The sequence below is a fragment of the Somniosus microcephalus genome, chromosome 10 (assembly GCF_052327205.1).
Source record: "Somniosus microcephalus isolate GS21.2 chromosome 10, FLI_Smic_1.0, whole genome shotgun sequence".
Taxonomy (NCBI): domain Eukaryota; kingdom Metazoa; phylum Chordata; class Chondrichthyes; order Squaliformes; family Somniosidae; genus Somniosus; species Somniosus microcephalus.
In genome coordinates this window covers 87,383,911-87,397,186 of record NC_140996.1, presented here as the reverse complement: position 1 = coordinate 87,397,186, position 13,276 = coordinate 87,383,911, and positions in this window count along the sequence as shown.

Sequence of the window (13,276 nt, the reverse complement as noted above, 5' to 3'; positions counted from 1 at the left end):
CCTTCTGTGCCATTATGACTGTATGGGCAGGATTTTCATTGGGTCGTGGAGGCGGGATTGGAGGTGTGTGGGGGATTAAAATTACAAAAACTGGCAGGCAGGCCAAACCCCGCCTCCATCCCGCCTCCAAGCAATTTTCATTAATTCATGTCTAATGGTCCCGTCTCCGTACCACCTCCAAGAGGCGGGATAGTCCGTTAAGGCTCTTAACAAGCACTAAATTGCCTCTATAATGCCATTTTGAAAGGCCTTTGTGATTTTAACCCTTTTCCCACGTGAAACACGCTTGTTCTGAAACATGACGGTGAAACCTGGCGGGAGCACAATTGGATTGCTGACTATCAGCTGTAGGCCAACCATTAAAGAGGAGATTTGATCAGCCATTATTTGCAGGTGGCAGAACTTTGTAGTCTCAGGTCTGGGGGAACTTTTAGAAGGCATAACCACAGCTGTGGAAGTTTGGAGTCTGACACCCATCTCCAGTGTGACCTCCTGGGAAATGCCTCTCGCCACCTTCACTGAGCGCTTCCTCAACTGAGGCATATACCAGAAGCATGGGAGCCATTTATTTCCATCCCTTCTGGACATTAGATGAGGATGAAGACCAGCCGCGGCACCAGCAGAATCAGGAACAACAGCAGCACCAACAGCAGCAGCAACAACAGCAGCAGCAAAAACAGGAGCGCCAAGCTGCTGCTCACCCAGCTGAAGCTGCACAGGCCAGAAGGGGCCAGTGCATAGAAGCCCGTCGGCGCAGGAGATACCCCCCAAACAGGGTCGACAGTCACAGGGTCAGCTACCTCAACATGACTGAGCAGCTCCGGCTCCGACTTTCGCGAGAGGTAGTGACTGACATCTGCGCAATGCTACAGCAAGACCTGCTGCCCAGAGGACCAGGTGGGCACTCCTTACCAGTGGCCATCAAAGTCACCACCGCAGTCAACTTTTTTGCCTCAGGCTCATTCCAGGGATCAGCAGCAGACATCAGCGGCATCTCCCAGGTGGCCGGACACACTTGCATCACGCAGGTAACCGATGCCCTATTTGCCATCGTGCACAATCACATCCATTTCACCAATGATCAAGCAAGTGTCATGGCACGTGCGGTTGGATTAGCTAATCTGGCAGGCTTTCCAAGAGTGCAGGGCATCGTTGACTGCACACATGTGGCCCTTAAGGCACCCCATCGCAATCCAAGTATTTTTGTCAACCGCAAGGGCTTCCACTCCCTTAACGTTCAGCTGGTGTGTGACCACAAGAAGGAAATTTTGCATGTTTGTGCCAAGTACCTTGGCAGTTGCCATGACTCCTTCATACTGCGCCAGTTTAGTGTGCCTCCACTATTCAGTCCGCCAGACCAACTTAACGGATGGCTACTTGGAGACAAGGGCTATTTCCTGAAGACGTGGCAAATGATGCCATTGAGGAGCTCATCCAATGAAGCTGAGGAGAGCTACAACTCCAGCCACATGTCCACCAGAGCCATAATCGAGCAAACCATCGGTTTTCTGAAGATGCACTTCAGATGCCTGGATAGATCAGGTGGAGCCCTGCAGTACTCAGCAGCCAAGGTCTCCAGAATCGTCGTAGTTTGCTGTGCACTTCACAACATAGCACAGTGTCATGGCTTGCAGATTCCTGAGGACCAAGTGGCTCATCACATATCCTCCTCAGATGAGGATGAGGAGGAGGACGAGAAGAGCGAAAACGAACATCTTGCAGAGGCCCATCAACCAGCGGCCGTAGTACGCGAGAACATTGCTGCCCGGGATGCAAGGGACGCACTCATCTTGGTCAGGTTTGCTTAGCCTAGCCAATCAAGCACTTTTGCCTCACAGCTTTTTACCTGAGCATCGACAATGGCCAAGGACCAGCAGGTTCCTAGCAATTTGACCACCATACTGACAATTGCAAGTAATCCTAAGCCCTCAATGTGAAAGTCGCATTCGCGAAATGGCACACGCCACAACTACAGCAGTAGCCATCAGATTTTATATTTACATTATTCATCTGATGGCTTTTTCACAGAAAACATCAAATTTCACCCAAGTGACTACCCCTGTGACTATTTGTGCAGTATCTTTCTCTTACACGTGCTCCTATGTGGTGCTTCCCCTGTGGCTTAAGCAGATGTGGAGGCCCCTTGCTCACTTTCCAGCTGCTCCTGTCTCGACACCTTTGGCGGGCGTCCTCTGGGTTGCGAACCTGTGAGGGCTCGGCAACAGTCTGCTGCTTCTGCTGCTGTGCAGGGGTTGAAAAGCCGATCTCAGTTGGGTGTGGACTCTGGTGGGGCACTGACCGAGGGCTCTGCAGTGGCATGGAAGTGTGAGCGCTTGGAGAGGAGCCCCCACTTCCTTGATGTCTGCCACCAACTTCCCTCTCATGGGTCAAGTCCCCCTCAGCGCTTGCAAGTGGCTTGAGAGCACCTTGCTGCACATCAAGGGGACCATGGGGACCCGTATCTGCACTGGCAGTCCTACTCAGAAGGACTTCCATGAAGGTCTGATTTCTCTGTTCAATAGATGACCATTGCTCCACCTGAGATGTCATTCTATTCTGAACACTCACCATGTTTTCTGCACTCTGGCGACTTATCACCTCCATGGAGGTTGCCACCCTTTCCATGGTGATGCGTTCATGCGCCAATGATGCCACAACGGCTCTGCTCATGTTCGCTATGGACTTCTCCATTCGCTCCAAACTCGCAGCGACCCTGGAGACAAAACCTGCCAGAGACTCCTGCATCTGTTCCTGGAGTTTCAGCACCGCTGATCTTATGGATGGGCCCAGAGGCAGTGTCAACATGCAGCTGAGCCGAGCCGGCAGAGTCCTGTGCCCTCCGACTAGGACTCTCCACTGCTGTCCCTGTCTCCACAATCTGCTGATGCTCACTTGTGAGCTGTGTTACACCAGGTGACAACACTACTCTATGTCCCGAAGGTCTCACCGAGGTTTGAGTGTCTGCGCTGGTGCTGGGTGCACTGAATTCTGCTGACGCTGCGCCCTCAGCGGTTGCAGCTTCCTCTGAGGAGTCTTGAGGCTCATGCTTTTCCTCCTGGCTAGTGGGGACAGCTGCTTGTGATGGTCCTGTGGGGGAGTAAAGGAAAGTGTCAGAGATGTGATGCCAAGGTTACATGCCCATTGCATATTGCAGATGATCATAAGTCCATCTGTTAAAGCTTCAGAATCATTATCAGCGACTCATGCAATGTCAGTGAGAGAGATGGAAAATTATTCTCTCACCAGCTTGCTGTGATGCACTCCTCTGTCCGTCCCCCACTTGCGCATCTTCCTCCACTTCTACAATCTCCAGGACCGCCTCCTCCCAGGGGGTGAGCTGGACTACTGAGGGTGGCCCTCTTCCTGTCCTCGCTCTTTCTCGCTTATTGTGAGCTCTCTTTTCCTGCAATGAGGGAGACAAGTGGAGGTTGAGTGAGAATGAAGGAGTGAGAGTAGAGATTCCATAGCATATAGATAGTTAAAAGGAGACAAAGATGGAGTGAGGTGGCAAGACCAAGTGCCCTCCCTGTGTGTTGTCAGTTGTATTAATAGCATCACAGTGATAGGGAGTGTGAGGGCTGCATATTCAAATAGTTAGGTGAATGTGACCATAGAGAGAAAGGGAATGGGTAAGGGTGCATGGATGTTAGTGTCAAGTGGGATGTGGAGGAAGAGATTGCTAAAGCTGAGTGCTGGTGAGGAAAGGCAATGGGGATCAGATTGAAGGTGATGGGAAATTCATACTCACTTTTCCAGTGCGCAGAAGGTCATGAAATCTCTTCCTGCACTGAATCCAGGTTCTGCGGGTTACTGATAGTGTGTTGACCTCCTCTGCCACCTGGATCCACACAGCTTTGGTCTGCTGGGGAGGCTTCTTCCTCCCTGAAGAAGGGAAGAGCACCTCTTTGTGACCTCTTGCTCCCTCAACTAAAGCCTGCAGGGCAACGTCATCAAACCTGGGAGCAGACCTAGGTCTCTTGCTGGCCATTCTGCCTCCAGGTTGCTGTAACATGAAAGGCTAAAAGGTTGGCAGTCTGCAGAAGAAGCGAGGCTTGTTGCAGACCTTAAATGCAGCAGCAATGATGACATCATCAGAGGCGACTTTCAGACTAGAAAAACTCATTGGCCATGGGTTCCCACACGTTGGAACTCAACTGGCCAATTAAGTTAAAATCGCATCATTCTCCCACATCGATTTAGATTTGGGTGGATAACACGAAATGTGGATTAGACGACCCCAGCCCGCCCCGAATTAAAACCCAGTCCTATGACGCTTCTCTTTCTTCTATAATCTATATGATTTAGAGAAACAAGCTTGGTTTCACCTAATCACCACTTCCTCACTCACTTTGCATGCACCTCTTCCTGTTTTTAAACTTGATGGTGTCCTGCATTAAGGACCTTTACCTAGGGTTCTCAATTTAAATAAACAATGGCCCAGGAATTCGGGTCCCAACGCGTGAGTACGCACGGGGTACTCATGTGTAGGCCCAACGAAAGTGCCGGTTTCCTGCATGCACCGCGCATGCGCGGGAAACCGGCACTTCCGTTCCCCTGAAAGAAGGGGTTCAGAGGTCAAACGCCTGCGCTGGAGAGGCAGCACGTGCGCATCGAGCTTACATTTTTTTGCAGGTTTCTCCGGGAGGGTAAGTCTCCAGCAGTTACACATTTAAAAAGTAGGCACAAGGCCTGCTTTTAACAAGGTAAGTGGTGAATTAATTAAAATTAGAACATTTTTTCCACAGATTTATTATTTTTAAATACTTTAAAGAAAGGTAAGTTTATTTTAAGCCCCGTTAGAAAATGTAATAAATTTTTTCAAAAATTAAATTATTGTTTAAAATAGTTATTTCAGGTAATTTATAGTTATTTTAAAAATGTGATTTTAAAAAAGTTTATTTGAAGTTTTATTGATTTTTGGGGCTTATAGGGCTAAAAATTCAGTTGGGCGCCATTTGGGGCACCAAGCTCGCCTGGGCGCCGGAATTACCGCTGCAAGCAGAGCCACTAGCGCCATCCGGATATTCAGTTTCTGCGCCCCAAATGGAAACGGGCCGCTAAACGAGGCTTCCCGCGCCCCGCTTGAGGCGCTGAAACTGAATTTCGGCGCGCTAAGGGCCGCAGCGCCACACGCTGCGGCACGGCACGCTGCGGTACTGCAGGCCTTCCTCCCACTGTTAAGGGGGAGGTGCCTGCAATAGCGCGATCCCCGCTCGCGAGTGCCGGCAAATGAGCCCGGCACCAAGGAGAAGTGCCGGGCTCTCAGGAGACAGCCGGCAATGCCGCGGGGGGGCGGGTGTAGGAGGCCGGGGACGGAGGTGCGGGCAGGCGGGCGCCGAAAAAGCGGCCGGCTGCACCTCCACCTTAACTAGCGCCATTACCGCCACAGGTAGGCCCCTGTGTACCGGTTGCTATTTGCGGCCAGCGCTGAAGAGGCGGGCGCGACCAAATATGGCCATCGGGGCGATAGCGGGGCGCTGCGCACACCGATGACATCATCGGTGGCGGCGCAGCGCCACAGGCTAACGCCGCCATTAACGCCCCGCTAAATATCGCGGTAGGTGTGGCCAGTGGCGCAAAAGCCACTGAGTGCCCTCTTTGGGCGCAAACTGGTGGCGCAGGCCACTGAATTTCTCGGCCATAGTATTTATAGGTTTGACAGCTCTTCCTGTCAAACTTATGAATGAAGCATTCCCTACTGCCATTGGCTCTCCATGGCCCATGTGATCCCAGGGGACGCATCGACCTAACTGCGCCCCTGGGATACGCAAGCACTGCGCGCCGGCAGTTGGAGGAGGCCCAGGAGGCACAGCTCAATGGCCGGCCGCTAGGTAAGTGCAGGTCGGGGGCTTGCACCTGCGGGAAGCCCCCGACCCGAATTTCTGGGCCAATGTATTTGCTTCCTGCTACTGATTCTGATCTTCCTCCGAGATACAGGTTCAAGTAGACAGATATCTCAGTGAGCATAATTTCTTAAGTGGATATACTTACATGCAGTGGTTACTGAATAAAAGAAGGAAAAAGAAACATTTGCATTAATCGTTGTTAATGTGCAGCTCAAAGCACTTCACACACAATGAAAGAAAGATGAAAAAAATGAACAAACTTCCATTCTTTTCACATCCTCAGGATGTCCAAAAGTGCAATGGCGCTTTATAAAGGCTCAGCATAACTTCTCTACTTTTGTACTCAATACCTCTACAGGCAATGAATTACTTTTTGAAATCTGCGCATTGCTGTTATTAAGGAAACACACAGCGAGATCCCACAAGCAACAAATGAGTTAATTACCAGAGAATTTGTTTTGTCGCTGGTGTTGCTTGGCCAGGATACAGAGAATCCACTGTTCTTCTTCAAGTAGAGGCCTGAGATTTTTAACATCCACCCGAACAGGCAGATGGGCCTTCGGGTTCATCTCATCTAAGGGACAACACCTCTGACAATGTAGATTACATGCTCAAGTCCTTGTGTGAGGCTCAAATCCACAACCTTCTGATTTGGAGGCAAGTGTGCAACGAATTGAACCAAACAGATGCTAATCTTCTAAAATCCTGAACATTTGAAAAGTCAATAGTTTACTCAACAAAGAGAGGAATGGCTACAAGTAATTTTCCCATATGATCAGCGCACCAATATCCTTGATTGATGTCATTAATGGGGAGAGAGAGACCTCAAAGATTACAGCCTCTGCACAACACATCAATGAATTCTGTACAACTTTAAAGCACATTTTAAAAAGATATTGGCCCGGATTTTGCTCTCAATGGCAAAGGAACAGCACTTGCCATTTACCTCGCTGACCGCTGCCCACAGACTTTTCGCCAGGCTTGTCAGTGGAGATTTCCTCTAATCCATCGTCTTTTCCAGTGTGGCACCTGCGACAGGGGATATGTTGCGTGCGTGAGCAGGCCAAGCAAAAGTGAGGTTCTTCAACCATTTTGACTGAAGAACCCTCACTGAGACATGCAGGGCAGGATTTTCATTCAGGAGTCGGGTTGGAGGCGGGACAACAACTTTCGGGGTTGTAGTCCCGCCTCCATCAAGATGCGGCCAATCCACATGAATATAACTTGATTGACCTTGTTGAGCCTGCCCAGCAGACTCAGCAGGCCAATTAAGGGCCACCCGGCAACAGGTGACGTCACAGGCTGAAATTTCATCTGTCAAGAGGTTTTGACAGATGAAATATCAGCGTTTCGCAGCTGTTTGAAGCTGTCAAACACTGACAGTCTTACTTCTAACATGAGTCCTTCTCCACAGACTCAGTTAGAAATCTCTCCTGCACAGAAAGCTGCAGGCTATCCCTTTTGACAGCTCGCAGCCATTCTTCTTTCTGTGCCGGTGAGATGAGGGACTCCCGAGACCTAAAGGCAGGAAGGCTGAAAAGGTAAGAAAAGGTATGTAAAACTTATTTAATCACTTTAGACACACCAAACACACTTATCTTTGCACTCATGCACACATCACTCACCTGAATACCGACATCTCGACCCCTCCAAGTCCTTCAACCCGACGGCCCGCCTCCTCTAACTTGGCGTGGTTTGGAGCCGTCGGGAATCCCACACTTCAACCTTAAAAATAGGGATTAGGCTAAAAACTGCCTGTTAACTAACTACCTGTTAACAGGCAGTTAATTGGCACTAATCCCTTCCCGCCTCAGATAGGCGGGTCCCAGTGCGGGGCGGGTACCCGCCTCCTTTGAAACTGGCATGGAGGCGGGTTTGGGTGCGGGATGGGGTCGGGACCCCTGCTTTCGGGATTTTAACCCCCCGTACTCCTCCAATCCCAACTCCACGGCCCAATGAAAATCCTGCCCGCAGTGTCCAAACCAGGAAGTATAAGTAGGAAATATAAATTTGATTTAAATGATGCACAGAAAGCAAACTAAATATTGGGAAATAAAGATGGATTAAGGGAGAGAGATAAAAGAGACAGACAGAAAAAGTTTAAAAAAACTCTTTTAATTTTTATTTCTTTTATTTCTGACAGCAAGTTTTGGATTTCCGCATTTAACGGCACATGTTGCTATCAGATTTCCTCCATTATAACGGTGCGCGCTGATAGCCTCACCATTAATCTCATTGCAAATTCCAGGCCATTGTTGTCTACACCCAACAGCTGCATTTAAAATATGTCCACTCTTAATGTAGCATGTTAATTTAAAAATGCAAATCATGTCAATTTGCAACCGTTTTTCTGTACTTAGAACATAATGTTAAGAAGATTTGAATTATCTTTGCCTCATTAGGATAAAGTGAATGTGGCAGAATGTGAATGAAATTTAATTCCGTTAAAAAATAATTCTGTATTAGTCATTCTCACATTACAATCTATCTTTTACTAAAAAATATTTGAACAGAATAAATCTAATTGCATCAAACAAATCAGTGGTTTGGGGCAGATTGGAGGAGGAAAAGCTGTATAAAATAATATTTTGTGGTCTAATAAGGTTTCAAACAGTAGATTTAGTCAAGGAATGAACTTGCATTTATATAGGAGCTAATCACATCCCCACACCACCCCAATGAATTACTCCTGAAGTGCAAGCACTGTTGTTAGAAATGTGATTACAGCAGCCAACTTGTGAGATCCCATAAGCAGTAAATGAGATGAATAATCTGTTTTTGGTTCAGGGAGGAATTTTGCCCAGGACATAATGCAAACTCATTGTTCTTCAAGTAGTGTCAGGGGATATGGCCACTTGAACTGACAGGAGTTAAATGTTAGCACTGCTAACAATGCAGCACTCTCTCAAGTACTGCATTGAGGTGTCAGCCTAGATTATGTGCTCAGGTCCTGTGGACCGGTTTAACTGATCCTGCGCCTGGGTCTGTTGAATCGCTTTGGATGCAGTGAATAGAGGAAAATTGAATGGGGTAGATCACACTCCCTTAAGGAAGCCTGCCCGATTTTCTGTCCATCTAAAGAAAGAAAGACTTACATTTATATAATGCTTTGCAACCAATGGAGTACTTTTGAAGTGGTCACCGTTGTAATGGCAGCCAATTTGTGCACAACAAGGTTTCCACAAACAGCAACAAATTTAATGACCAGATAATGGGGGAGAAATTGGGTGGAGCCACAAACGGGGCGCCAAGCTCGTCTGGGCGCCGGATTTAGCGCAGCGCTTGGAGCAGTAGCGACCACCGGAAATTCAGCTTGAGCGCCCCAAGAGGGACACGGGGCGAGGCTCGAGGTGCTCCGCGTCCCTCTTAGGGCGCTGAAACTGAATATCGCAGCGCAACGTGCCGCAGCGCCACACGCTGCGGCACGGCGCGCTGCGGTACTGCAGGCCTTCCTCCCATTCTTAATGGGGAGGGGCCTGCACCAGCGCGATCGGAGATCACGAGTGCCAGCAAAAGAGCCCGGCACTTCTCCTCAGTGCCGGGCTCTCGGAAAACAGCCGGCAATGCTGCGGGGGGCGATCAGGAGGCCGGGGATGGAGGTGCTGGCAGGCGGCCACCGGAAAAAACAGCCGCCCCGCACCTCCACCTTAATTTGTGCCACTGCCGCCACAGGAAGGCCCTGTGAACCGGGCGCCATTTGCGAACGGCGCTACAAAGGCGGTCGCTGCCAAATATCGAGATCGGGGTGGTAGCAGGGCGCTGCGCACACCGATGACATCATCGGAGGTGGCGCAGCGCAACAGGTTAACGCTGCCATTAGCGCCCCAGCTAAATATTGCAGGAGGCGCGGCCAGTGGCGCTAAAGCCACTGAGTGCCCTCTTTAGGCGCTAACTGGTGGCGCAGCCCACCGAATTTCTAGGCCAATCTGTTTTAGGTATTGGTTGAGGGATAAATGTTGGTCAGGAAACCAGGAAGAATGCTCCTGTTCTTCTTTAAATAGTGCCCTGGGATCTTTTACATCCACCTGTGTGGGCAGACACATGCTTCATCTGAAAGACAGCACCTCCAAACTCCAGCACCTGAAGTGTCAGCCAAGATTATGCACTCAAGTCTTGGGAGTGGAACTTGAACCCACAACCTTCTGACATAGAGGCGAGAGTAATGCAACTGAGCCACAACTGATGCTATTGAAATTAACATTGTATCTGGTGCACAAAATATTTGTATTTTTTTTAATGCAGTGTGTTTTTGGAGCATGTCACAGGATTAGTTGAGGTAGACACAATTACATATTTTAAAGGAAAATTAAATAAATATTTGATGCAGAGGAAGATATGGGGAGAGATCAGGTCAGTGGGATTTTTTCTGGAATGCTCGAACAAAGAGGCAGCACAGACACGATGGGCCGAATGACCTCCTTCTGTGCTGTAATCTTCTATGGTTTTACGTTCTAAAGGTTGACAGAAGCTGCTTAATTTCTTGTCGGGGGAATGATAAAAGGCAAGAATACTTTAAAAAGTCTGATCAAAACTAAATTCTAAAATGTCAGAAGCTAAATGTCTGATAAATTTGAAACTGAAAAGGCTGTTAATGCAATTTCTTTCACTATTCAGTAGAGGTTTCCTCAATCATCTTGTGTCACAAAGAGCAGTCCTGCTCAACACAATCTGTTAGAGAGCATTTTCTGTACAGTCCACAGAGATCCTCATGTACTGCAATGTTCAACTTATTCTGAAGCTTGCAGTAATTTGTGAATATCTGAGCATACTTATGGTGAGATCATGAAAGGACACTTGAGAGTGGCTCAATGCTAGGTTTGTGAGAGAGCCTGATATCTGCTATTTTAGCACTTCATTCCATCACTTCAAAGTAATAAATGGAAAGGATCAGAAATTTGACTTAACAAAATATCATTTTAGTGAGTTTTGTAATCACTTTTTTTAAGTCAGTTTGTTCACGACGACCTTCAAATTTCACTGTGGGATATGAGCAGACAAATATTCTAATACATTTCCTCCCTCCACTATTTCAATAGAGGTGTTAACTTGTTTAAAATAAATGGGTCAACATTGTCCCTTGGTGTAATTTCAAGGCCGATGTTTCTGAATGAAAGGTGAATTCCTACTTTGTAAAGTACTTGAAACCATTACTTAAAGGGTTAACGAATCGGCAAGACAATGTTTTTCAAAAGTGAAAGTAATCATGTTTAAGAACATAACATCTGAAATATTTTTCCTGTGACATTTTGACAATGTTTTTGCAATAGGTTTGCTGAAGTGATCTCTTTTATATTCAGATAATTATTTGCCACTAATATATCATAAAAATAGTATGTCATGCTTAACATCATAATTTTGATTCTTTATCAAGTTTTAATAAAAGAACCAACAAACATATCTTCAGCTGTAACACGAGATGTTTGGCAAGTTCTTAAAAGATACACACAAAGAATAAATCATTACCTCACTAAGACTCCAATCTCCTTTGTGACTGATAGACTTTGATGGCTTAATTTTATTTTCTATTTATCAGGAATAAAGCAGATCAAACGCACCGTATGTAAGCAATTATGAGGAGCAGTCACACAGATGGTGGATAATGATGAGTAGCTGTGCAGTGAAACTGTTCCTTTGACAGCAGGAACAGAAATGGCACTTGACTCCATTTTGGAGATGAAAAACCTGGTGCTTGACAGCCGCAGCGAACGGTTCTGCTCTTCAAAGAAAAAGTGATCTGACAACAGTAATCAGCCACATCCTGCATGTATTGCATGTCTTGCTCTCCTCAGACTAGACCTTTATTAGCCACCACAATCTTTACCAAGCGTTCTCTAAAATATAATTCTCATACTGTCACCTCGCAATGGAGCTGGTCTATTCACATAAATTACTTATGTGCAAGGTGCTAATGAAGATATTACAGTCCCTGACTCCCAATTACAAAGTCATTTCTTATGCAGAAACTTTTCTGCGGGTGTAAATCACCAGAGAGTATTTTTCTTTGCAGAGAAAGTGTAGGCGTCAAGTGTTAGAACTGTTCGGAAGGAAGTTTTTCTCCCCTTTCTTGCTGAGCTGCAATGTGACTGAAATCGAAATACTCAAAGCACTGCCAGAGAATGTGTCCACAGTCCAGGCTGGAAATCCTCACACCCCAACCAATACCGTAATTGTCAAAATTAATAGAAGTTATTACTGTGGTTATTTAAAGAAAAATAAAAGTGCAGAACTAGTTCGGCCTTGCTCAGAGTATTTTGTAAAATTATTTTTGACATGTTTAAATGTGCAGCAAGTCTGCTCCTTCAGTTGTGTCGCGGTTTGATAAAATTGAACAGCATGTGTGGATATGTGACCCATCTTTGTTGCAAAATCATTCTGTATTCTTTATCAGCTTTAGTGTAAGCAAGGCGTACTGGATTCCACCTTTGTGTTGTGCGTTTTCACGGAAATCTTTTTCAAAAATTCCTGAGCAAAATGTGCAGCCTTGTTTACACCAACTGCTCTCCGTTCTGAGTTCAATACCTCTGTAAGCAATTAAAGACATGGATGGATGTTAAACCAACTGGCATGGTCATCAATCAGATCACAGAGCTTCTGACCTTCTCCCAGGTAAAATAAATCAAGATCAGATCACAAGTACTGACACTGACAATGGGAATTTTACATATTTTACACCAAGAATATAACTTCCTCTCTTTGACTTTACACTGTAGTGTAAATACAAAACTGAAGTGTCAATCCATAGGTTATAAAAAACAATGAAGAAGAGCAACATATGCATAGGCCTCAATTTTAACTGCACTGTGGAGGCGGGCTTGGAGGTGTGCGGGGGGTTAACATCGCAAAAACTGGCGGGCGGGAACCCCCCCGCCCCCACCTGGTTCCAGACTCCGAGCCATTTTTACTCAGGCGTGTCTGATGGTCCCGAATCCATCCCGCATCCAACAGGCGGGACTGGTCTTTAAGGCCCTTAATCACCACTAAGTGGCCTCTATAATGCCATTTTAACAGTCCCTTGCACTTTTAACCCTTTTCCCACATAAAACACGCCTGGTGGGAATCACGACTGTGAAACCTGGCGGGAGCACTATTGGCTTGCTGACTATCAGCTGCAGGTCATCCATTAAAGAGGAGATTTGATCAGCCATCATTTGCAGGTGGCAGGATTTTTTGTCTCAGGCCTGGGGCAACTTTTACCAGGCTTAACCACACCTGTGGAAGGTTGGAACCTCACACATAACTCCAGTGTGAACTCCTGGGAAACCCCTCTCGCCACCTTCACTCAGCGCTTCCTCAACGGAGGCATATGCCAGAAGCATGGGAGCCATTTTTTTCCATCCCTTCAGGGCATTAGAGGAGCTCGAGCACCAGGCGCGGCAGCAGCAAAACCAGGAACAACAGCAGCATCAGCAACAGCAGCAGGAGCGACAGGC